The 25632-nt window shown below is 38.0% G+C and overlaps 1 long non-coding RNA gene and 1 pseudogene across 1 annotated transcript in view; one reads left to right on the plus strand and one right to left on the minus strand.

The window, feature by feature from the left end:
* The window catches only part of LOC137207522 (uncharacterized), a 180737-nt gene that overhangs the window by 666 nt on the left and 154439 nt on the right, over positions 1–25632 (plus strand). The window contains exon 2 of the long non-coding RNA XR_010935136.1: positions 1292–1525. This is a non-coding gene — a long non-coding RNA (uncharacterized lncRNA). The remainder of the gene's footprint in view (positions 1–1291; positions 1526–25632) is intronic.
* Positions 9724–10074, minus strand: LOC137206492 (transmembrane protein 14A pseudogene; annotated as a pseudogene).

The following is a 25632-nucleotide window of genomic DNA, read 5'->3' on the forward strand; positions in this document are numbered from 1 at the left end:
GTACTTGAAGCTCGTCTGGAAAAGATTTTTTATGCTTCACTTCAAATTTTCAGCTTTTTTTAGTGGATAACTGATAAATACTAAAGGTGTGAGGGAGAAGAGTCTGGTGTTTCTGGCGGTCTGATTAGATGCAGAATTTTGGAATATAAGGTGAAGACTAGCAGTGAAATTCTGTAGAAGTAGAAGGGTCCTGAATTCAAATGTTGGCATCAGAAATAGAATACATGGAAACGTTTTCAGAGATTGTGAGATTGTGAAGGACAGGATTCCCTAGTTTTTGTCACTGCCTGTTTGGGTGTAAAGAATTGTTTCTCATGACAGACACCTACTTCATTAGATTAGATCATCATCCTTGGTAGATATTTATTAGTGGATAAATTAGACCTTTAAAATGTACAGCTACAATCACTAAATGCTTCTTTTAACATGAGTTTGGTCCTGGGAGAATACATTTCTACTTAATTAAAAAAACATTAATTTGAGAGACAGTATATGTAGTGAAAAATATATGGACTTTGGAAAACAAAAACCCCTTTTATAAAGTCCAGATGCTCTGAAACAAACTGTCTGATGTCATGCAAATTACTCAATATCTGTGAGCCTTACTGTGTTCGTCTGTAATGTCAGGGAGGAAGAAATTTTCCTCTTCCCTTTTAGGTTCTTCTGGCTGGTGTAAGAATTCAATTGAGACAGATTAACAGAAGAAAATCAAACAACAGTTTAATAACATATGTGCATGGCAGAGAGCCAGGAAAACGGAGTAACTCACCAAAATGACTGACACCCTTATCTTAAATAGTATCTTCAGTTTAAAGGCAAAAGAAGATGTTGTGGGTCGTGGTTTGGGACTTGAAAGGGGGAGAAGGCAATTCATATAAATGTTTGGTAAATAACTGTTTGCTGGGTCAGGCAGAGACAATGGGACACAGAGTGGACTTTGATCTCTAAGCCCTATTCTGCTACCATCCCTAGCCCATATTTTTTGCAGGTATCTCTGGTGATAGCTCTATTCCTGGAATAGGCCCTATATCTAAAATTTTTAGGCAATTGGGGGCGAAGGTCGGAATTTCTTCCTGAGTCTTTTGGGCCTTGATTGTTTTCAGTTCTAAAAAAAATCTGCATACCAAAGAGACATTTTGGGGTGGCAAGTTTTGTTCCCCTACAGTAGCATGGAATCATAATATTTACCTTGTATGATGGTTAATTTTATGTGTCAGTTTGGCCAGACCACAGTACTCAGATATTTGGTCAAACATAGTCTAGATGTTTATGCGAAGGTATTTTTTTTCAGGTGAGATTAACATTTAAGTCAGTGGACTTTGGAGCGAAGCAGATTGCTTTCCATAATGTGCGTGGGCCTTATACAATCAGTTGAAGGCCCAAATAGAAAAAGACTGACCTCCCCTGAAAAAAAAAAGGAATTCTGCCAACATACTGCCTCTGGACTTGAACTGCAACTCTTCCCTGGGCCTCCAGCCTGCTGGTTCACCCTGCAGATTATGGATTTGCCAGCCTCCACAATCATGTGAGTGAATTCCTTAAAATAAGTCTTTCTCTCTCCCTCTCTCTCTCTCTCTCTAGTTGAAGAACCCTGACTAATATACCTTGCAAGGTTATGAAGATTACATGAGTTAATTATCATCTGAATCTGAAAAATGGGGATTATAATCTTTAACTTATAAGGTTATGACAAATTAAATAAAAATGGGTAAAGCACCCAGCACATGCTAGGGTCTGAATAAACGGCAACTGCTATTACTTGTAAATGAATACCAGAGGCAGAAACCAAAAGAGGAGAGAGTGTGGATATTGGCACTGTGAGATTTTCTCAGTTCACTGGGTAATACTATTAAATTTTAAAAATTGATATAGGAGGTAACACAATTTTGGTCTCCCTAGCTATGATATACCAAAAAGGTGATACGTATGAATATTTTAATTATTTTCAAATAAATGCCTAATGAGCCTAAAGATAGACTCTAGTTGTACTCTTAAAACACCAGACATGCAAAGCAGTGACATGATTTCACGTCTGAACATTTTATTTCAATTTAAGTGCCAATTAACTACTTGCTGCTAGGATGGAGCAACCTAAGGAGAGTTTACACTGGAAATAATTTTTAGTCTCAGAGTAGATGCATGATGTAGCATTCAATCAGTGTGTTTATTGAATCCCTTTTGGGGCAATCCTGTAGCTATTGGGAGCATGCAAAAATGGATAAGATATTCCATTTAATCTACAGATATTGCCATTTGTTATGTACTAGGCAACCTCCTTGCCCTCGGGGAATTGATCAAAGAGCCTATGAGTCCATAGCTATAATGTAAGGCAGAATGTGGCAAGCGCCTTAGGAGGGGCATAAATGATTGAGCCAGTTGTACTTTGCACAGTTTGGTTTGGCACAAGCCAATGGGGTAGAGCAGCATCTTTTAAAAAAAGTTTGAACAAAGCTGGTAAGTGTTAAATAAAATAACATTCTCATTCCCCTGACTCACTTGCTTCAGTTCAGGGTTTACAGGGTATAATAAGAGAGGGCGAGGCAGGAGGGGCCTTTTCAAGCCATTCAGAGGTAAAAACTCCTCTTTTCCTCGTTTCCTCTTTCTTTTTCCGTCATGGCTGTTGTTTTGTTTAAAGGAGAATTTAACTTCAGAGTTAAAAAAAAAATACTTAGGTAAATTCCCCTGACCTCATGAAGATTTATGAGGAGAATACATAAAATAACATGACAATAACAAACAGTGGGGATTGGAGTTCATAAAAGGACAAGGAATAATTGAGTTGGAAATCATGAGCCAGGTGGACAGAGATGGCCATCATGTTTGTTCTGTAGCCAGGGCTGTCATGCTGTGACCCCCGTTTTCCTTTTGGCTGAGAATGAAATATTCCACTGTGGATGAGAGTAAGCCAACTGCAGGACTGACAAAAGCAAGTGATTTAGGGGAAATACACAGCATTTTAGTAATTTTTAAATAATCAGGATGTTATTTTATTATAAGAATTTGTGAATATATTCATTTCAGGAGCTTTGCCACAGTGAGTGGGAAATAAATTAATCTGGGATTGAAGGAAACTCTATACTAGAAAAGGAAGAGTTTTAATAAAATTGAAAGGAATAGCCTCCAGCCATGGATGTTAATTATCATCTGATGAATAATAATGATGATAATAGGAGATGTGAAATAAGTTAAAATAAATCCTGGGCCAAATTTTTTTTTAAAATTACCAACTCTGGAATGGTGCCTTGCAGAATTAACCAATGTGCTCACATTAAATGGTTTAAAATTAGAACTAATACATAGCTCTGCACTACAGATATACACAGCATCCTCTCTCCATGATTTTTTTTTTCTCCATGATTTTTTAAAATTAATACTATTCAAAAGAATTCAACCTGTTGAGTATCACAAGTAGAATGTTGCCTACTCAGTAAAGAGATTGGCAATATAAATATTTCTTATTATAAGAATATTTGATCATGAAAAATAAAAATATAAAATAAAATGGCTAGCAGGCACAATATCTATTATTTTTTCCAGTTCTACCTCCCTTTAATATTTTATGCCGCTGACAAAATGTCATTGACACACAACTTTTCAATAAGATGACTTTTGCACATTTTAATTATACCTGTAGTTTTAAATCCTAAGTAAATGTTCCATCAATATGACATTTAAAATATTAAATTGAGTATAATCATAAAAATTAAATGCATGTAAATTATTTTGCATAAGCAACGACAAAAACTGTGCGACAGACCCAGTACTGGGTTATAGAGGGTTGTTTCTTTAAAAATGAACCTCCTACACTACAGAAAATTATATCCAGTTTTCCAGAATGTAAACACATACTACACTAAGCAAGGTTTTGTAAAGTCACATGAATATTAAAATTATTTATATCCCTTATATTCTAGTTTAATGGGACAGTCTAGGTCAGTGCTAAGAAAGAAATGTCAGCCACAAATTTGAGCTAGATATGAAATTTACAATTTTCTAGCAATATTTTAAAAAGTAAAACCAGGTGAAATTAACTTCAATAATGCATTAATCCAGATATTCAAAATATTATCATTTCATCATGTAATAAATATAAAAAATTATTAATGAAATATTTTACATTTGCTTTCATACTACATCTTCAAAATCTGGTTTGTATTTTCCTCTTACAGCTCATCCTAATTCAGACTGCAATTTCAAATAATTAGTAGCCACATGTGACTAGTTGCTATCGAGCTGGACAGCACAGATCTAGGACTAGGTTGTTGGTTCTCAAAAGTGGCTGCACATTGGAATCACCTGAGAAAAGATGAAAAAATGTTGATGCCTGTGTCATGGTCCCATGATTCTAGTGTACTTGCTCTAGGGCATCACCTGGGCACTGGGATGAAAAAAGAAATTCGGGTGATTCTAATATGCAACTAAGTTTGAGAATCACTAGTTTTATTTAAGGCATTATCAAAACTTAAATATTATGAGACCGGTGTCAGTTGTTCTTTACTTGAAACCAATAGCATTTAAAAATCATGCTGAAACATACTAGCGGTGTAGCATATATAGCATATGTGGCACATGTGCATCACTAGTATTTCTTAATAAAATTAACAATTGCTAATAAAATTCCAAGCTTTGATTATTCAGGCCATGAGTTCTGATGTAACATGGACAATTCCAGGTAAAGATTTACTTCAGTGCTTGGTGAGAACTGTTGTGTGTTGGCACTTCTGTATTTGTTCTGTGGAATTTTTACTTTATGATTGTTTAGAAAACCTCCTAATAGAGAAACACCTCTGACAATGGGATCACAAAACTTTTCTATGATGCCTACATTTATTTAATATGTTTAACTCTTGCACTCAACATCCTACTGCCAGTATAAGAGCTAACTCACATTCATGACAAAAATTTCCCACCTTGTTTTCTACTCCAGTCCTTGTTGATTATCTGTACCTAACATATCAGGTATATCTAATACCTCTCAGTAATAAACCACTCTAGGAATTAGTGGCTTTAAGACAACCTTTATTGCTTCCATCGAATCTCTGGGTCTGCTGTGCAGTTCTGCTTCTAGGCCAGGTGGGGTGCCTGGAACTAGTTGGTCTAGGATGGTCAACTGGAATAGCTCAGCACTGCTCCTCGTGGTCTGTTCGTCTCCAGTAGGCTAGCCCAGGTGTGTTCTCAGAGCAGTGGTGGCCCTCCAGAAACTGTGAAAATACCCAAGCACATTTTAAAGCCTCTGATTACATCAAGTTGACACTGTTTCATTAGCCAAAGTAAGCCACATTGGCAAGCCCAGAATGGATACAGGCATTACTTAATTTAATCTGCCATGCCTAGGTCTTATTTGGTTAGTCCTATCACATTTGATTCCATACATCCAGTTGTTCTTACTCTGCAAGGTTTCTTTTTTAATCTCTTCAGTAATTGCAGTGTTGACTATCTCTCCCTATTGTAAATGGGATCTCTCTCAAGTTTTATCAGTATCTTTCTGTCTTGTAGAACTTTTCTTTGAGGTTTAGTCATTTTTACACTTTTAAAACCTTTTTTAAATTGATTATATGGGTAAATAACAAAAATGAATACAGTCTTTGATTAACCCAACAATCAGTAAACAGATATGTTTAAAACACTATGCAGTCTTGAATTCTAAAAAGGTTTTAAATGCTATGTATTTCATCAGAATTCTAAACCTGATTTCAAAAAGATTAAGTAACAAGTTCTCATATGCATACAGCTGTTGATAAACACTTCCTACTTGTCTGTTATCCATTTAACGTTTGTAGTTCACACGTGTGTTTTTCACCTCGTAATTGATCGCTCAATTCATCATGTAAAACCATTCCCGGTTGAATTTTGAGGAAAACATACTAAAGAGTTATATGGAGAGATTTTCTTAAACCCAGACATTAAAGTAAGAGGCATTGTGTTTTATCACTTGATTATATGACTGAGCTATGTTTTTAAGAAATAAGCAAGTACATTTCCTTCTCTGGCTTTGCTTACTTGGCATCTGTGGAGGTTCAGAGTCCTATAGAAACCTTTTTTCTTTTTCCCTTTAAACAGGCATTGTGAATTGTTTGTTACTAGATTATAACCTTATAAGAGTAAATTACAGTTCATAGAGCTGTGAGTTACCATGCAACATTCTGTGCCTACATGAGTGAATGACAAAAAACAGACGAATAAAACACCACCTACTTGTATTGTGCTGTTTGCCCTTCCAAAAAGGGTTATTACTGTGCAACTCCCCATAAAGCTGGAGAAGGTATTCTTTCTGATCAAATAAGTTGGACCCCGAGAAGCCCTGTGGAGTCTAATTCTCCCAAGGTTAGCTTTGTGGGTTTGGAATATTCCAGAATGTGACAGCAAAAAGTCATATCCCACCAGACCATTTAGCTTTGATTTTCCTCAGAACCAAACCTCCAAACAGGATTCAAGTGCAAGTAGTGTGTTTGGAGGTGATCCAAGGAAACACTGAGGGTGAAGCGGGGAAGTGAAACAATGAGTGGGACGCAGCCAGGTTACCAGCTGGAGCTCAGTCCTGTGGGGGACTGGGGGGACCGAGTGGGGAACACACACCAGGGATGTCCCAGTCGAGGCTGGAGGGAGCTGGGATTGTTATCCATCAATTCTCATCCAGTCCATCAAAGACTGAGGTTCTGCTCCCAGGGAAACTGATTTCCCTGCACTTCCATTCAACCTTTGCTTATGAGCTGAAGGTGGTTCAGTGGCCAGAAAAAAGGCAAAGAATCTCAATTGCTGGCATCTGGAAGACAGGCGTTTTGCACCAGTAAGTGTGAAGGGATGTGAGCAGGGCAGCTCCACATGCACCAGGTAAACACAGACACGGAGAGGCGTCATCAAGTCCCTTCCCAGGCAGACCTGAGTATTATCTTCATTCCCCTCAGTGATTGCCTCTTGTCCTCTGATTTCTAGTCCTTTCTGATCTTCTCAAAATGTCATGCTGTCAATGGAGGTATGCTCTAAAGATGTTCACAGCAGGCAGTGACCCACTGTGCCAGAGAACAACATGGGTTTGCCAAACCACCCGGTTACTTGCACACCTTAGCAGGGCACCTTACATCCAGACTGTTTCCAGAAAGTTTGGGAAAATTGTACAAAGGTGTCAACGTCTTGGAGAAGATCTGAAGACAAAGGCATTAGCAGATTTCCATTCAGAGCAGTTGTTCTCACCTGGAGGAAATTTTAACCCCTTCTCCCTTCCTGGAGATATTTGGCAATGGCTGGAGACCTTTTTGGTTGTCACAATGTGGGGGGAGGGGACTATTGGCATCAGGTGGTTAGAGGTCAGGGCTGCTGCTAAACATAATGTACAGGATAGCAGCTCCCACCCCACAAAGAATTAGCCATCCTAAAAGGTCAATTGTGGTACTGTTCAGGCACTCTGATCTAGAGAAAAAACATCAGCGGGAAAGGAAGAAGCTATATATCATTCATTCCGATTTCCTCTCCTAATGTTTTCTCCCAACTTTTGCTCTAACAAAGTTTCCATTGATTTCTAAAGGTGTTTCTAAGCATCTTGGGAAGCTCATTATGTTTGTGAAACTTTAGTAAATTGAATAAGGGAGTAGCAGTCTGACCTTTTAAAATGTTTCCAGATGCTGAGCACTGGATTGAAATGCTAAATCCAGAGAACCATCTAATGCTGATTAGTAGTGATATGGCAAAAAGGGCAGTTTTCTCTTGACAAACCAAGTCACAAAGGACAGAAAGACACTAACACTCAGTGATTAATTTCTGGAAACGTGACTGAACGAATCAAATTATGTATCATTTGATGCCATTAAATTTGAGTTCCTGCATTATACGTGGACCTTTTACTTTTCAAGCATTCTCAGTGTGTGAAATTGAATGTGCCATTTACAAGCTATCATGTAATTTTCTGTTTTCTGAAACAAAAGCAACAATCTGGGTACATTAAAGACCATTATATAATTGACAAACCTGCTTTTTAAAATTTGATCCAAAACATTTACAATTACTATCATTTGCCAAAGGGAGCTATTCCTTAACAGTGAAAAGTCATTTAAAAATTAAAATCAAAACCTCCCCTACCTTTTTCCAACAGGAATATCTTCCATGTGTATACATTTTCACAGTTTATGAAGTTTTTTTATATCCATTAACTCACTTGATTTTCAAATCAACCATATGAATAGAACAGATATCATTTTCCCCACTTTTAAAATGAGAAAGCTAAAATTCAGAGAGCATTATTTGCTGAAATAAAAATTTGGTTGTCAGAATTCCCTGGTGGTCCAGTGGTTAGGACTCCACACTTTCACTGCTGAGTGTGCAGGTTCAATCCTGCACCCTGCAAGCCATGAGGCGTGGCCAAAAAAAGAAAATTTGGTTGTCTTACAAATAGCCGACACTATCAACACTACACAGTGTCAGCTGTTTGTAAGACAACCAAATTTTTATCACATCATATTACTTCGACTTGATGTTTAATTCCAAGTTTTAAAATCTTTATCGAAGTATAACATACACATGGAAAACTATACATAAGTGTGCAACTCAATTAATTTTCACAACCTAAAAGCATCCATGTAACCAGCACTCTCACCAAGAAACAGGACATGACCATCATCCAAAAGCCCACCTCATGCCCCTTTTGGACACCACTACCCAATTCCCCAGGATAACAGCATCCTCATTTCTGACAGCGTTGACTCATTTTGGCTGTTTTCAAATTTTCTATAAATGGAATCATACACTAAGTCTCTTTGGTGTCATCCTTTGCTCAGTATTACGTTTGTGAGCTCCATTCAGATTATTGGGGGTGGTTGTAGGTCATTCTGATTGCTGTATAGTATCCCATGTGTGACTGTTTCAAAATTTAGTCATCCAGTGTGATTATCGATGGGCATTGTGGCTGTTTTCCAGTTTTTCCCTGTTCAAACAGTGATGCTGTGAACTTTCTTATACATGTCTTTGGTGGACAGAGGGACATATTTCTGTTGGATTTATACCTAGAAGGAGGATTGCTGAGTCAGAGGATTTGAATAAGTCAGCCTTGGTAGACATTGCTCAACAGTAGCGGTTGTACAGATTTACACTCCCACCAGCATTGTGTGACAGTGCATGTTTCTTATCCTTGCCAACACTTCATATTATCTTTTTTCATCTGATTCCTTCCGTTAGGTGTGGTATTACATCATGGAGATACATTTCGATTTTAATTTAACTTAATTTTTTAAAACAGAATGTGTTTTATTTGAATACTGAATACGTTCTGTTGGTACAGAGTGTGCTGAGGCTGAAGTTTTTTAAGGAAAAAAAAGGCAGTAATACAATTAAAATGGAAAAAAAATGATTTCAAATATAACACAAATGACAAATAGATAACATTAGCATTCTGTGAAACCCACTTAAGGGGCATTCCATCATCTGATAAGTTGTAGTTTAATTTAAACTTATTTCAGACATGAGTATTTGGAACTATCAAAAAAAATACCACATCTATAAAACATGACAGCAAATCAAAGAGTGTATCACGATTTATTAAATATCTTTCATGAAACCAGTATGTGATAATTAGAAAACAGTTAAACCATTTGTTTAAAAAAAACCCTTAAACTATTGTCCATATTAGAGGTGAGGGTATGTCTTTTATAGTTTGTAACATAAAATAAGACCATGTTGAACTTTCCATATTGAAATTTATCTTTTCAATACAAAGAATAGGCTCTGCCCGTTACATCAAAATGACACAAATTTAGGTTTCAGTTCCTCCGAATTCTCAGAGTGAGACAAGAGCAGCAATAAGACAAGTCTCAGAAGCATCATGAGGCTTAAACCTGCAGCCAGCCCAGCTGGCATGATTTACTTGGATCTCTTAAACCTCACCCCCATTGTGGTGTCCAGGAAGAAAGCTGTAAACAGTGATCGTTTTACACCTCGCTTGTCATTGGAGACACAGTAAGCTCCATAACCAGCCGAAAATCCAACAAAAAGACCAGCAATCAAAGATGGAACGCCACCTCTCTGCTTATATCCCAAAATGCTTACGGATGCCGCCAGGGCTGCATAACGAAAACCAACCAGGTCCATTGGCAAGGTCAAGTCTGGTGTAGAGTTACTTCCGTTGAATTTCTCTCTCCTCTGGGCCAGTCCAACTCCTTGAGGACTAAGCTCAGGTTCAGTTCGTCCTGTCTTTCTCACAAGCATCAACCTCACTGCCAAGCACTAGGCAGGTGCTCAGTAAATACTTGCTACGGTCTGGAAGCTGACCCCGCCGCCAGTGCCTTCTGACTCTGCGTGCTACCTCTCGGCACTCTCAATTTTAATTTTAGTAGTTGGAAGCTGAGCCTCTTGGCATCCCTAGCCTCTAGATTAAACGCTGATTTTCACACTAAAATTGGCTTTGTTGTCCCTAGTTCCCACATACATAAACGCAGGGCCTTAACACCCACTTCAGAGCCACCTGGTTATTTCTGATTTTCCATTTAGCCCGGAGGACACTGCTTCTGGATTTTGTCCCTGACCACTCGCTAGTGTTTGGTACCCACGAGACATGTGGTGAGGCATGAGGCGTGGTTCGCTCAGAACCACGGATGCCGAGCCCCTAAGTGTACCATGTCTCCACCAAGAGCGGTTCTGCCCAGCACAACAAATGCTGCCAAGGTCCAGGGCTACTGAAGAGCATTCTGTTCTCCCTTCACGAGAGTCATATTCTGAGTTCCACTATAAGAGAGTCTTTGTTACCTGGGCCCCAAAGCATTATCTCTGCCTCCACGTGCATCCTCTTGTCCTGACCCAGCTGGCCAAATCCCATGTTCCGGATCCTGTGTCATGACCTTCCTCTCTCCCTGGGTTAAATATACTTGATTGCTAGAGGGGCTGGGAAAAAACATCTCCTACTGGCCTCTTCATCCGTCTCTTCCTTCCTCCCATTTCTGACCCAGGAACTGCCTCCCATGAGTGAGTGCCTTCATCTAACTCCAACTGGTCTCCAAATCACAATTTAGCATAGCCTGGGATATTATGCTATAAAAACATTGTTTTTCTGAGAGGAGGGATACTTTGGAAGTTAGAAAATTATGAGCTGTCCATGATATAAAGAAGTATATCTGCACTCTCTCACTGAGTCACAGGACTACACAAGGTCGATAGTCCCCAGGAAATGGAGAGGCACCTGGACTCTTGAAATTGGATATATTCAACCTTCAATACCCAGGCACCTAATGTCTACAGATTTGCCAATATCTGTAAAGAATGACTGCAATAAGAATCTTCTCTAGTCCTGGTTTTAATTTTATTAACTGGGTAGATTGTCATAATAATCCCTTATATATAACCACCTTCAAATTAAGTGGCTTAAAATAATAAGCGTATAGTTAGTTCATGAATCTGAGGGTAATGACTTAGTCTGGGCCAAACTGAGCAGTTCTTCTAGCCTTGACCCAGTTCACTCACGTGTCTAGATTCTTAGCTGTCTATACAGTCATGGTTTAGATGGCTGAGGTGACTAGTCTCTGCTCTGGGTATTTTCCCTCCTTCCTCTGGGACCAACAGGCTAGCCTGGGCAGGTGCTTCCCGTGGTGATGGCAGAGGGCAAGAGCAAGGAAGCCCAGGTGTGCATCAGCTTTTCAAACCTCTGCTGGTATTATGCTTGCTGACATCCCATTAGTCAAAGTAAGTTATGTAGGTAGAGCCAGAGTCTAAGTGGAAGAACTGCAAAGTTTGATGGCTAAAGGTATGTGTACAGGAAAGGGTAAAGAACTGGGCTATCACACGAAGTAAACTTAGACAAGCCACGTAATCTTTCTAAGCCTCATTTATGTTAGTAAATTAGAGATGATCGTAACCCAGAACCCCCCTCCCAAGTATTTCTAGTGATTTAAATTGTGATAACTGGGTTGCAAACATCTAAGTTCTTTATAAACTGTGAAGTGATGTACACATGTGAGATACCATTATGATGATGATGATGGTGATGTGCATTATTCTCTTTATTATATTTACGTATTGTCCCTAATAATTGGCCTACACTGTCCCTGAGCAAAACTCTGAAGTGTGTTAGCTTGGCTTTCAGTGCCTCTGGCCTGACAAGTGAAGTGGCCTCGTTTTTACTAAGCCTCTCAGGAGTGTCCATGACAATAATCTACCCATTTTTAGGAAGCAGTCAATAAATGGATGAATACAGAATATGAATAGATGAATGAATAGATGAATGAAGTTTTCAAGGAAATGACTAGTCAACCCTTGTCCTTTCTTGCATTCAATCAAGATGAATTGGAATTGAGTGCCTTCTCTGGTTAGAGCTCCCTCAACCTGTTAGTAACAAGTGCCAAGGATTCAAATAAGAAGAGAGACAGCTGCTTCCCTGGAGGAATTCACAGTCTATGAGTGAGAAACACTTCCAAACAAATTCAATTACAATGTGAGGCGTACTCTATTGGAGGTGTGCGCCAGGTAAAGTGAGATCAACTGTGTCTTGTTAGGGAAGTAAGGGGAAGGTTTCAGAGGAGGCTGTTTGGAGCAGAGAGGAATGAGTGGCAGTTGCCCAGGCCCACAGGTAGGGGTGCACATTCCAGGCCAAAGAAACAGCCTACCCAAAGAAAGGATCTCAGAGAGGTGGCATGTTGGAACATTGTTTGGTTATACTGGAATTTACAATAAGATCCTGGGTTTAACGGGAAATGTAAGTTAGACAGATGGACAGGTGGGCAGACCTTTTATATTATCCCAAGAATTTTCATTTTGCAGGGAGGGGAGGGCACTGAAGAGTTGGAAAGGGAGTGTCATGTTCAGAATTTAGTATTAGAAGGACGACAGTGTCAGGGAGGACAATAGGAATGAGATTGCAAGAGTCCAAGTGAGAGGTGGCCCATCCCTGATCCTGGGCCAAGGAGGGAGGGATGAAGAGAGAAGGGTAGATCAGACAGAAAGTCACTAGAGCTAATGGGACACAGGAATCAACTTGATGGAGGAAAGAGATGTACCTGCCCAGAGCAGGAGCATAAAGAGTATTCAGTTAGGCACTGTGTGAGTCAGTCAGTGGATTGCTGGCATTTACTGAAGGCTTGCTTTGGGCAGACCAAGGAGCTAGTTACTGTGGTGCATCTAAAGATGCTGAAGATACAGGCCTCTGACAATTAGTACACGAGTGGCTGTAGTAAGTCACAGAATAGAAAAAGAGCTTTTATTGAGGAACAGTCCTTGTGCCATGAGATCATCAAGAAAGGGGTGAATGACCTTGATTAATTAGCTTTTATTTTAGGGGGCTGGGAAGTCTCATTCTAAGCTTGCATTGTTCGTGTCTCTATTAATTGTCCTAATGGATCCTATTCCTCACATGGAAAACCAGCTAAATGCCTTTCTCTCTTTCTAACGTGTGAAAAATGAATAAGACTCGAATGTAGAGTTCTCTAGAATCTTTTTATAGAAATGGCAGAGCCAGCACAGTGCCCGTCTTGCTTGGTGATGGTTGTTTTGAAGAACATACAGTAAGTAACTAAGTAAATTGACTTACTTATCTGAAACATGTATTTTGAGAATTTTGTCATAGCCCAGTCAATTCGGAAGCAAATCATTTACAGTTAGAGGAGAAGAGCCTAACCCTTCACAGAGGACGTTGAAACTTTCCCACAAAGTATTGAGAGTGACTTCAAGCAGATTATACACTTTTCTTAGGGAAAAGTGGACTAGTGTTAGTGGCGATACTACATGAAAGGACTAGGTTTCTCAGCCACAGTGCAGATCACACTGGCATCAAGTCTGATAAGTGCTTGCATCAGGACCATGGAAGATTTGGTAGAAATCTATGTAACCCCTAGATACTGTGTTAACTCACAGTGTTTAAGCGTTAGGTCATCTGATTGGGCAGCTAGTCAGAAAGAACTCAATGGAAAAATATTAAAGAAAAAAAATCATTTCCCTGAAATAAAATGTCTAAAGAGAGTGATAAACTTACTTGCTGCCCCTTTCAAGTATAATGGCTACACTAATCAGAGTTCATCATAAGTTTTCATTTCTTTCCCCTAGTATTATAAATCATAAGGAAATTCAAGATTGGTTTACTCTCTTGAGCAAAAGGTAGGCAGGGAATATAAATGAATAAAGAAAGTGAGCTAAAAACTATGGACCTTGTCCCTTTGTAAGGGAAGCACCTACATTTCCAACCCCTGTCTACAGTTGCCATGTGGGAATGAGAGGTCTCATGTTATCAGACCTTCTGAGGATTCAAGAATAATTGGAAATTTAAACACTTCTAATATTAAATTTTTTTCAATTATTAAAAAACGACTCTGCTAGCCAAATATCATAAATTGCAAGGACATTATTTCACAACAGAATAAACTATGAAGTTATTGCTTATCTTTGAAGTTATTATTATATTTTAAAGTTTATAATTAACCTTTTGATATTGAAATAAATTTGATTTATTGCTTAGTTTTAACTTACACCTACTTTTGTTCTCACCCCTTTGCATTCTCAGTGTTATGTTTAGAGTCTTAAATGTAAAACCAGTCCCTTAACCAATATCTACTTATCCCTACTCTCTTTTCTGGGGATTCCAACGTTAGAAGCATCTTTAGTATACATAGATACCCATATGGACCACTGTGAACTTCTAAACATCTGTAGCCAACAGGCCAGTGAAAAGAACAATAAACAGAATCCAAAACTGGTATTCTGTTCCCGTGTAACCTCTATTTTCTAGTCCATGAAGACAGAGGTATCACTGATTGCTATACAACAGTTAAGGTCTTTGGAGAACTACAAAAAGGCCTCTTCGAGTATATGTATCTCTAAACTATCTGACCTAAACATTTATACTTTCTAATGTGAAATAGAAATTTGCCATGGTGTCGTGTTTTGCTCCAACACAAATTTAATTTAGTCCAACAATTTGAAAAAATGAAAAGAAATATTTCGCTGATTGGGTTAGCAAATATTAGAAAGATTACAAATACCAACTTTTGATGTGGTTCTCTTTCACTCCAGGAGGAAGTGTAAATTGGTGTAACTCTCAGAAACTCAGTTCAGTATTGTGTTATCTAATTAAAAAATACACACACCTACCCTTTGATTTAGCAATTCTACTTTTAGGCAGCGTATTGTAGCACTTTTCATAATCATAAAGCAAAAGCAATAATTCAAATGTTGTCTTAATAAATCACTGTATGAATGATGCCAGAGCCAGTGGTATGTTTTGCATTCACTGAATGCCAAATGGTGTTGACATGGAAATAATATATGTGAAGCAAAAAAGTAGGATTCACAACATTTCTATTATGGTACCATTTTTATTACAGTGCATGTACTGATATGAGAGAGAAACAGAGAGAGAAGAGAAGAGAGAGAATGGATGAGAGAACAGGCAGCCCTTGCTTTGCATGGTAGTGCAGCCTGTAAAATGGATTATGCAAGCTGTTCCCTACAACCTGTTTTAATTGTATAAAGAAATGAAAAACTAGTAAAATTAATCTCTATTTAGTATACTCTAATTTAAAACATTAGAAGCACTGGGAATTAAAGTGTTTCATTTCTTTAAAAAATTATCAGTAGTAGTTTGAATATCACTTGCCTTCTCGTCATATAACGTATGATATGGAACAAGCATCTTTTCTATGTCTTGGTGAATTGTTATCCTCCTTTTAAAGTCTGGGTCACCTTCCAGCATTTTATTCTTTGCACCGTCAAAGTCATGACATGTGTCTGAGAGTTTCCTTAATGGAGAGACTTGGTGGCATCACGTCCTTTGGGACATCTTCATCCTTTCATTAGAACTACATTCCACATTTGTGTCTATAAATGTACCTTCACTTAGTTCCTCTTCAATGGCAGCAGTGTCAACATTCCAGTGGTCCGCTATTTCTTCCATAACCCAGTTACATTCATTCTATCCTTATTTCACTTCCAACATCATCCCTTAAAAAGTTTTTTTTTTTTTGCTGAAGTTTCACGTTTTTGGCCAATTTCCTCTTTCAGTTATTCATTTTTGAAAAAAGTAACAAAGGTTTTATCCCTGGGAGATAGGGAGGCAACACAGGTGCAAAGTTTGCTGTCTGTGTGAATGGAATAACAAATGCACAGAGACCCATCACTGACAGACTTTGAAGGAAATAGTATCTTTGGCCACTGATCATGATGCATATCTATTATTTGTGAAGTGGTTGCTGGGCGCAAGAGCGAGAAGCAAAGTTTGCCCTTTATGCAATTACGGTTAATACAACAAGAAAACTGAAATTTGAACCATGTTGTTGGTTATAACTAAACCACGGTAGCTGGAAGTTTTGCAAGTCAACGCCATGCAGATCAAGGACCGTAAACAAAGAAAGAGCCAGGAAGAGCTTGCAGCAAGATATTAAGGAGGAGTGGTTGTGTCTGGTTATTGCATTTGTATATGGTTTTATATTATTCAAAAAAATACATCCTTATGTGTATTCTAAATTTTTATACAATTAATACATATTATTTGTATAATACAAAAATAAACATTATTAAGAAAAAACGTAGAGCTTACTTTTCACTCTTATAAAACCCAGTTAGGCTTTGATGTGAACAACAGATAGAAGGAGACAGTCCGGAGCGTATGGTGGCAAATGGAAACTGTTCTTTAAGAATTCTAGGAAGCGCACAGGAGGGAGAGGGATGCAAGCTGGAGGGGAGATGTTGGTTGAAGGAGAGTTATGTTTTCAGTGGAACAGACTCTCAAGCATGTTTAAAAGCTGTTGGAAAGAGTGTAGTTTAGACTATGAATAAGAGAAACAGGATAACTGATAATGTAAGACCCCTGAGAAGCTGGGAGGGGCAGGAGTTCAAGCATGGGGAGAAGGCTTGGTCTTGGTTGCGAAGAGGGCCACTGCTTTCACTGAATCAGAAGAAGGTGGTGAGAGAATGAGTTTGAATGGGTGGGGACGTGCATACCTGGTATCCACTTGCTCCTCTAATGAATTTTGAGCAATAGCTTTGAGCCAAGCACCGTCTTAGGTGCTTGAGATGCATGAGTGAATGACATAGACAGAGAGCTTGTGGAGTTAGAGTCAATTTTGGTTACTTTTTCCTTATTATACTTTTTGGTTTTATTTCATGTTAAAGGGTAATGTGGCTGTAATTTTTCTGAGAAGGTAAAGATCAGGCTATTGCTGTAAGGAAGCTGGCAGGGAGTTGGGGAGGCCCAAACAGAAAGTGTAAAAACCTTGTCATTGAGGGCTGCACAGAGAAACTTACTCCATTTGGGGGGGCACTGGGGAGATCCTTTTGAAGCTGAACCTTTGCCTTTATGAAAAACCATTGTGTGGACTGTTGCGCAGCTCTCTCCAGTCGAGCTTGGCTCCTAGGCAAAGATCTAGAGAAAGCAAAAAAAAGAAGGTTTAGCTAAAAGAAGACTCTTAAATTAATTTTCTCCCTGTGCATTTGTGCCCAATTTTATCTCTCCTTGTTTATGCTTTATCTCCTTTACCTTGAGTGCACTTGACAAAAGTTTATCTATTTTATTAATATGTTCAAATAATTTGCTTTTTTCCCCTTTTATCTCCAATATATTGTTTTTACCTTGATTAATTTAACTCTCATTTATCTTTGTTCATTTCAATGCTTTTTTTCTCAGCTTTTTTCCCATGAATACATAGTTAATTTATTATTTTTCTTGCTTAATAACAAGAGCATTTAAGAGTATACATTTTTCTGAAGATAGTTTTGGATCCATGCAGTTGATTTTGATATATAGTGTTCTTTAATTTCTAAAATGTTTGTCATTTAGTTGTAATCTTTCATTTTATCTTTTTCTTCCCCAAGAGTTACTGAAAATAGAGTTTTTTAGATTTCCAGTGGGTTAGAGTCAATTATTATATATTTGATTTTATTACATTGTGGTGAAAGAATTGGGTGGTATAATTTATACTATTACTGAATTAAGGTATATTTATGTCCTTATATGTTATCAAATTTTGTAATCATTCCACAGACAGACACTTGGAAATAATGTACATTGTTAATAGGCTTAGAAAATTTGCTAATCATTCCTTTGTACAACCATTCCTTATTGAGTTTCTAATATGTGCAAGGAATCACGGTAGGTACTGGGAATGTAGGGAGAACAAGATAGTCAGGGTCCCTGTCCTGATAGAACTTATGTTTTAGTGCAAGAGACAGGGAGAAAAGAGTACACCTCAAATAAAATATAAGTTGCTATGAGTGCTATGAAAGAAGCAAGGAAAAGGAATTGAGCTAGAGATAGCAGACTGCACGCTGCATGGGGTGGTCAGGAAAGGCCACCAGAAGAACTTACGCTCAGGCAAAGTCCTAGAGGATCATAAGCTACTGGCCAAATAAAGCCTTGGAGGGAGATCTTTCCCTGGAGAGAGACTGGAAGAGAACCAGGGAGCTGGCGGTACTTGCAAGGGAATGATTACAATGAGAGGTCATGGACTTTGGGCTAGACAGGGAAGGGAGGAAGAAATAAGCAATCAGAAAGTTACAGGGCCAGTATTTTGGCAGCCTCCAAAGAGCTGAAGAATTGGGGGCCATGGGGGTTTGTGATTTAGTGATGTAGGTAGAACAAGGGTGGCAGACAGAGAGTGGGGTGTTTAAACTCAAGATTTTAGAGACAGTGCAGTTTTTGGTGATGACTATCTAAAATGTAACCAGGGGAGGGGGTGACTGAGCTGGACATAGTTGTTGAAGGGGTAAGGATCCAGGGGTCTGGAGCGTTGGAAAGTTCATCTCTATGGATGTTGTTGTATGACTTTGGGCAGAGAAGAAAGCTAGAGGCCAAAATCAGTTTATTGTACTTTATTGTTAGGTTCTCTATATTTTAAATAAATTTAAACTAATTGATTTGTTGACGTCTCAGATTCATGTTAAATCCTCCTGCTGGGATTATGATTTTTTGCTTTATATGGTTGATTCTCATTATTTGTAGTAGTTACATTCTAAAAGTACCCGGGAGACTGAATTAGCAAATACTAAGTCATTGCTCTGAGGGGAATGTTAAGTTAGGTTCCTGCAAGCCTCTGATCACAACATTTTTGTCCATCAATCAATATATAAGCTTGTTTTATGTGTGCTTCTGTTTAAAGACACCTTATTGAATATGCATTTTTGATTCATTAGCATTGAGCCCATGGCCCACAGTACCATAACTTACATCTGAATGAAGCGTGTCTAACCCCTGTTTCCTCCATAAGGCACATTCAGCCTTCTTGCACTTAGGGATGTTACTCACACTTCAGCTCTTTGTTTAGAGTAATTTTAAACAGGGAGATCACCAACAAAAGCATAAAAAAAATGTGAAAAACATGGCACTAAATAGACCATGAAAAGGACACTGGTTTACAGCCTGAGAGCTGAAACAGGTGAAACCCTGTTTGACCTCAGCGGTTAACTGCACATCGGGAGACCCAGTTTTTATGCCACTCTGCACACGTCTGTGAATGACTGCAAAAGTGCCACAAGTATTGATTTGGGGGTTATAAATAAAGTTTTGCAAGTAGGCAAATTCGCGAATATGGGCTCTGAATAATAAGGAACGGCTGTCTATTGTGAGATTATTAATTGGCTGATTCATAACTATACTCGTTTCAATGAAGTTTTTATAATTTTGGAAAATTAAATGAACCCCTTTGCCCAAATTAAAACTTTCTGTCTCAAAAGCTTTATTTTGGCTAGTGCTTATATTGCTATTCTTTGTTTTGTTCTGTTCATTTGTATTTTCCTGGAATACACTTCTTCATATAGCTGAATTTTGTTTTTTGAAACAATCTGAGAACCATTGCCTTATGATAAGCGAGTTTAATGAACATTAGTTGTTATAACTGTTTTGGCCAATTTTATTTGTGCCACCTTCTGTTTTGACTTTAGAACTCCCAGGTTTTGGGGAATTTCTTTATTTTCTTTCTCCTGCCCTTTGCTACATGATCAAAATCTGTTTGTTCCTTTTTTCCTTCTGTGGTCACTTGAAAGTTACATCATAATTCTCCACTACTAGTGATAACTTTAGCATGGATTGCTATTGTTTTATCAAAAATTGAGTAGATACAATAAATATGGTATAAAGCATATGAGCAGATAAAGAATAATCATGCAATGAACACCCTAGTACCAGTAATGCAATTTGATAGATGGAACAGAACGTTTCTATTAGAATTGAAGTGCCCCATTTCCTATGCTATTCCCATACCTACCATTTCCCTCAGAGGTAACTAGCTTGAATGTTGTGTTGTATCATTCTTCTGGTTTTCTTTTTTGTTTTACCACTTATGTTTATAACCTAAACAACATGTTGTTTTCATATTGCTTGTTTTTAACTCTATATCAATGGACTCAAACTGCATTAATTTTTCTGTGATTTGCTTTTTGGGGCTTAATATTGTGTTTTTGAGATTCATCCAGGTTGATAGATTTAACTGTTCATTTTCTAAAAATTGAATTACACAACTTATTTACCCAATCTACTGTTGATGGAAATTTGCATTGTTTTTGTTTGTTTGTTTTAGTGTTGTATTGGCAGTGCCATAAGCATTCTTGTATAAATCACCTGACATGCAAGAATAATGGTTTCTTCAGGGTATATTCTAAAGAGTGAAGTTGCTGGGTCATAAGATCAGAGCATCTTTAGCTTTCCTAAACAATGACAAATTTTCCTCAAAGTCTTTGTTTCCTTCTGTGTGAAGTGCCTGTTATGTCTCTTGCTCAATGTGTTTTAATTTTGAGTTGTAGGAAGAGAATGGATGGACGGATGGGTGGATGGATGGAGATAAACAGATAAATATCCTAACACTTTGGGTCAGTTATTAAGTGCTGCAAGTATCTTCTCCCAGTTTTTAGCTTGACTTTTAACTCTCATTGATGTCTTATTTAAAACTTTATCTTACAGACATTTACATAATGACATAACACTTACTACCTATTATAACTCACTTAATCCTCAAATCAACTCTATGATGTAGGAACTATTATCAACCTTACCTTACTTTTGAGAAAAGAGAGGCAGGGAATGTAAGTAATGTGCCGAAGTTCACAATGGTAGTAAGTGGCAGAGCCAGGGTTCAAACCCAGGGCATTAATCTCTCAAGTGTGAGATCCCAGCTCCTATTCAGTGCTGCTTCTCTGTGCACTGAAAATCCGAAAATTCTAATTTTAATATATGCAAATTCATTAACCTTGTTCTTCTCAACTGAATTTTCTGTATCTTCTTGAAGAAATTCTTCCTTATCCCAATATCATAAATATGATTGTCCGGACCATTTCCTGAGAATATTATAGTTTGGCCTTTCAAACTAAAGTTTTTAATCCAGTGGAAATTGTGAGTGTGTGTGTGTGTGTGTGTGTGTGTGTAGTAAAGGATCCAATTTCATTTCTTTTTCCATAAGGATAACCAGTTGTTAAAATATTGATCTCTCTCTGCTGATGTACTATAATGTTATCTTTGTGATAACCATAGGGTAAAAACTACTAGAAATAAGTGAATTTAGTGATCAACCATTTGGAAAAAATCTACCACTTACAATAGCATGAATGATAACTGAACAAAATAATATGTGATAGACCTGTACAATGAAATCTCCAAAATTGCTGAGGGAAAAAGAGAAGACAAATAAAAGGAGAGCTATACCATTTTTAAGGATCAGAGGACTCAATATTGTTAAGATGTCGATTCTGACCAAAATAGATGCATAGATTCAAAGTAAATTCAATCAATATTTCAGCTAGTGGTTTTATGGAAAGTCACAAGCTAGTACTCAATTTTATTTTAAGTCGGTTTTTGGCTAATCATTATTTCTCTACTGTTGATGATTTACAGAAGTAAATTTAAATTCTCCATATTGATTTTGTTCCAGCAAACTTGCTAAACTCTCTTATTCATTATAATAATATGCCTGTAGCTTTTTTGGAGGAATTTTTTTTACTAGACAGTCATATTAACTCTGAATTATGACAGCTTTATTTCTTTCCTTCCAATCCTTATGTTTTACAGTTCTTGCCTTATTTCACTGGATAATACCGAATAGAAGTGGTGACAGCAGGCTTTTTTCTTGTCTTTTCTTTTTCCTGTTCTTAAACACATTAGAATTTTCACATAAAATTAGATGCTTGTCATAGTCCTTCCTTCTTTCCTCTTAAGATACAGTTTATCAAATTAACACAATTTCTTTCCATTCCTAATTTGTTCAGAAGTCTTTCTTAAACACATAATAAATGTAAGCTTAATTTCATGAAACATCCTTCCTAACTCTATTGAGATTATTTTAATATTTTTTTCTCTTTTAATCTGTTATTCTTTTTAACTGTTACTTATTCCTTCCCTAATGCTCTTCCTTTCTTTATGTAGATCTGAGTTTCTGACCTATATCATTTTCCTTCTCTCTAAAGAACAACTTTTAACATTTCTTGCAAGGCAGTCCTACAGGCAACAAATTTCCTCAATTTTTGTTTGAGAAATTTAAAATTTCTCCTTCACTTTCAAAGGATAATTTTGCAGGGTAAGGAATTCTAGCTTGGTAGGGTTTTCCTCTCAACACTTTAAATATTTCACTGCACTCTCTTCTTGCTTGAATGGTTTCTGAGAAGCCATGTAATTCTTATCTCCTCTGTAGATAAGGTGTTTTCCTCTGGCTTCTTTCAAATGTTTTTCTTTTCTTTGATTTTTTGCAGTTTGAATATACTATGTCCAGCTGTAGTTTTTTGTTTTGTTTTGTTCACATTTTTCCTGTTTATTGTTCTCTGAGCTTCCTAATTCTGTGGTCTGATGTCTGAAATTTGGGGAAATTCTCAGTCCTTATTTGTTCAAATATTTATCTCGTTCCTTTCTCTCTTCTCTTTCTGGTGTATCCATCGTGGGTATGTTATACCTTTTGTAATTGTCTCACATTTCTTGGATATTCTGTTCTGTTTTGTTTATTTTCAGTCTTTTTTCTCTCAACTTTTTGGTTTCTATTCACATATCCTCAAGCTCAGAGATTCTTTCCTTAGCCATGTCCATTCTACTAACTAGCCCATCAAAGACATTCTTCATTTCTGTTACAGTGTTTTAGTCTCTAGCATTTCTTTTTGATTCTTTCTTAGAATATCCGTCTTCCTGCATATATTACCCATCTGTTCTTGCATGTTGTCCACTTTTCCCATTAAAGCTCTTAGTATGTTAATCATAGTTATTTTTAATTGCGAATCTAGTTATTACAACATTCCTCCCATATCTGACCCTGGTTCTGATACTTGCTCTTTTTTTTTGCCTTTAGTATGCCTTGTCATTTTTGTTGAAAGCAGGACATGATATACTAGGTAAAAGGAACTGTAGTAAACAGGCTTTTGTAATGTGGTGGTGAGGGGTAGGGGAGAGGAAATGTCCCATGGTCCTGTGATAGGTCTTGGTCTTTTAATGAGCCTGTGCCTCTGGACTATGGACTTTACAAGGGCCTCTTGGTCCCCCCCCCACCCCGCACTTAGATGGGGCAGGATGGCTAGAGGGAACTGGAGCTGGGTATTTCCCTTTCTCCAGGTCAGTTAGACTCTGATAAAACCCCAATAGTTTAGGCTGTGGTTAAATAGTTTACCCTGAGGGCAGGCTTTGTTAAGAATAGAATGCTCTGGCATATTTCAAAATAGCTACTTTTTTCCTCCCCCTGCTGGAAGCACGAAGGAATTTTTCTCCTACCTTCACTATGAGAACCTGGTAGAGCTCCAGGAGGTAAAACTCACAAAGTGGTGTCCCTCTTCCCCCAAGACTGCATCCCCCTGGAGTTTTTAACTCTCAGACTTATCCACCCTGAGGCTCCAACAATTCATCAGTTACCGTTGAGATTTTCTTACCCCCCAACTGATTCTTGCAGAGGTTTCTGCTCCTGTAAGTTGCAATTCTCTTTACCTGCCTGTCTGTGTCTCCAATATTTAGGGCAGCAGTTTGCCCTGCTGGATGGATGAATTCTCTGATAGATCTAAGAAGAGTTGTTGGTTTTCAGTTTGTTCAGCATTTTACTTGTTAGGGCAGAGTAATGACTTCCGATCTCCTTACATGCCAGACCAGAAACCAGAGTCTTTTAATGTGTCAATATAGTGAATTTTATTAAATTAATTTAATATGTAAATTATAGGTATATAATTACATATATAATTTAATGTATAAATATGAAATATAATTTAATTATATATAATTTTGAACCAACATCCTATTCCTAGAATAAATCCAACATGGTCATGATGTGTTAGCTTTTCTATACTCTGCTCAATTCAGTTTGCTAAAATTTTCTTTCAGATTTTTAGACATATGTTACAGAATATCCTGTAAATTTCCATTCCCTGAGCTTCTTGTTTGGTTTTCGTGACATCATTATACACACCTCATAAAATGTTAGGGGATAGTCTTTCTCTTGCTGTTCTTCAGAAGAGTATGAGTAATATTTAAATTATCATTTCTTTGAATGTTTAGTACAACTTTGCCCACAGATCTGTCAGAATCTGGGATTTTCTTCATGGAGAAGCTTTTAAGTGCTTATTCCTTACCTTCAGTGGTTATAGGGCACTCAGATTTCCTGTTACTCTTGAATCAGTGTTGATACAACATATTTTGGGGAACTGGTTTATATTCAGTATTTTTTTTGGTTTGTTTTTTGGCATTACATTATTTTAGGTTCTTTTTAAATAGCTATAATAGCCAGAGTTATGTCTCCTTCATCTTTCAGCTTATTTCAAACTTTATTCTGATTCTTTGAAGTCTGAAGTATAGGTAAATTTCTTCAGGCACTATCTGTTTCTGCCTATGCTAAGTGCTTGGCAACTGTGAAACAGGGATCATTTCTGTTTTAGAAACAAGCTAGTTGTCTACCAAAACATTTTCTTCCTCATCCTAGGTACATAACGAGACTGTTATGTACTGGATGAGACTGGATGACTGCTCCAGTCATCCTTGGAGCTGACTATGGTCTTGAGCCTGAGTTCTTGTCCATGGAATATGAGTGGAGTGGTGCACCCATCTCCAAACCTGGCCTGCAGAAACCTTGCAACTGAATGAACACCCATTTCAGTTATCTGTTGCTGTGTCACAAACAACCCCCAAGATCTAGTGCCTTAAGACAGCAACTGTTTTATCATTTCTCATGAACCTGTCAGTTGACTGGGCAGTATTTTGCTAGTCCTACCTGGGCTCAGTTATGCAACTACATTAAGCTGTAAGTTAACTTGGGCTGGAAAGTCCAAGATAGTCTCTTTCGCACATAAGGGGCCTTGTTACCACTGTGAGCTGGGGCGTCATGATTCTCCCCTTTGTGGCCTGTCTCTCTGTGTGATGTCCCAACCCTAATGGCCTCTATGTGGCCTTTCTTTCCAGCGGGACCCGGACATCCTTTCAACATGGCAGTTGGGCTCCAAGAGGGAAAATGTGGATACTGCCAGCCCCCTCACAGCTTGAGCTCAGAAGCCCCAGGAAGTCGCATCCCCCGCATTCTACTGGCCGACACATGTCTCAAGTCCAGCTCAGCTTCAAGGGGTGGGGAAGTAGATTCCCACCTTTTATGGGAAGAGCTTCAAAGTCACAATAAGATGGGCACAGGGAGACATGATTCATTGGGGCCATTTTTCCTATTCTGACACATCACCCCTGAGCGTCCCCACACAGCATCCTCTCCCTCTCCCCGTGACAGGTAGATGCACATGCTCAGGGAGCCC

Source organism: Pseudorca crassidens, chromosome 15 (genome assembly GCF_039906515.1).
Source record: "Pseudorca crassidens isolate mPseCra1 chromosome 15, mPseCra1.hap1, whole genome shotgun sequence".
NCBI classification, from domain to species: Eukaryota; Metazoa; Chordata; class Mammalia; order Artiodactyla; family Delphinidae; genus Pseudorca; species Pseudorca crassidens.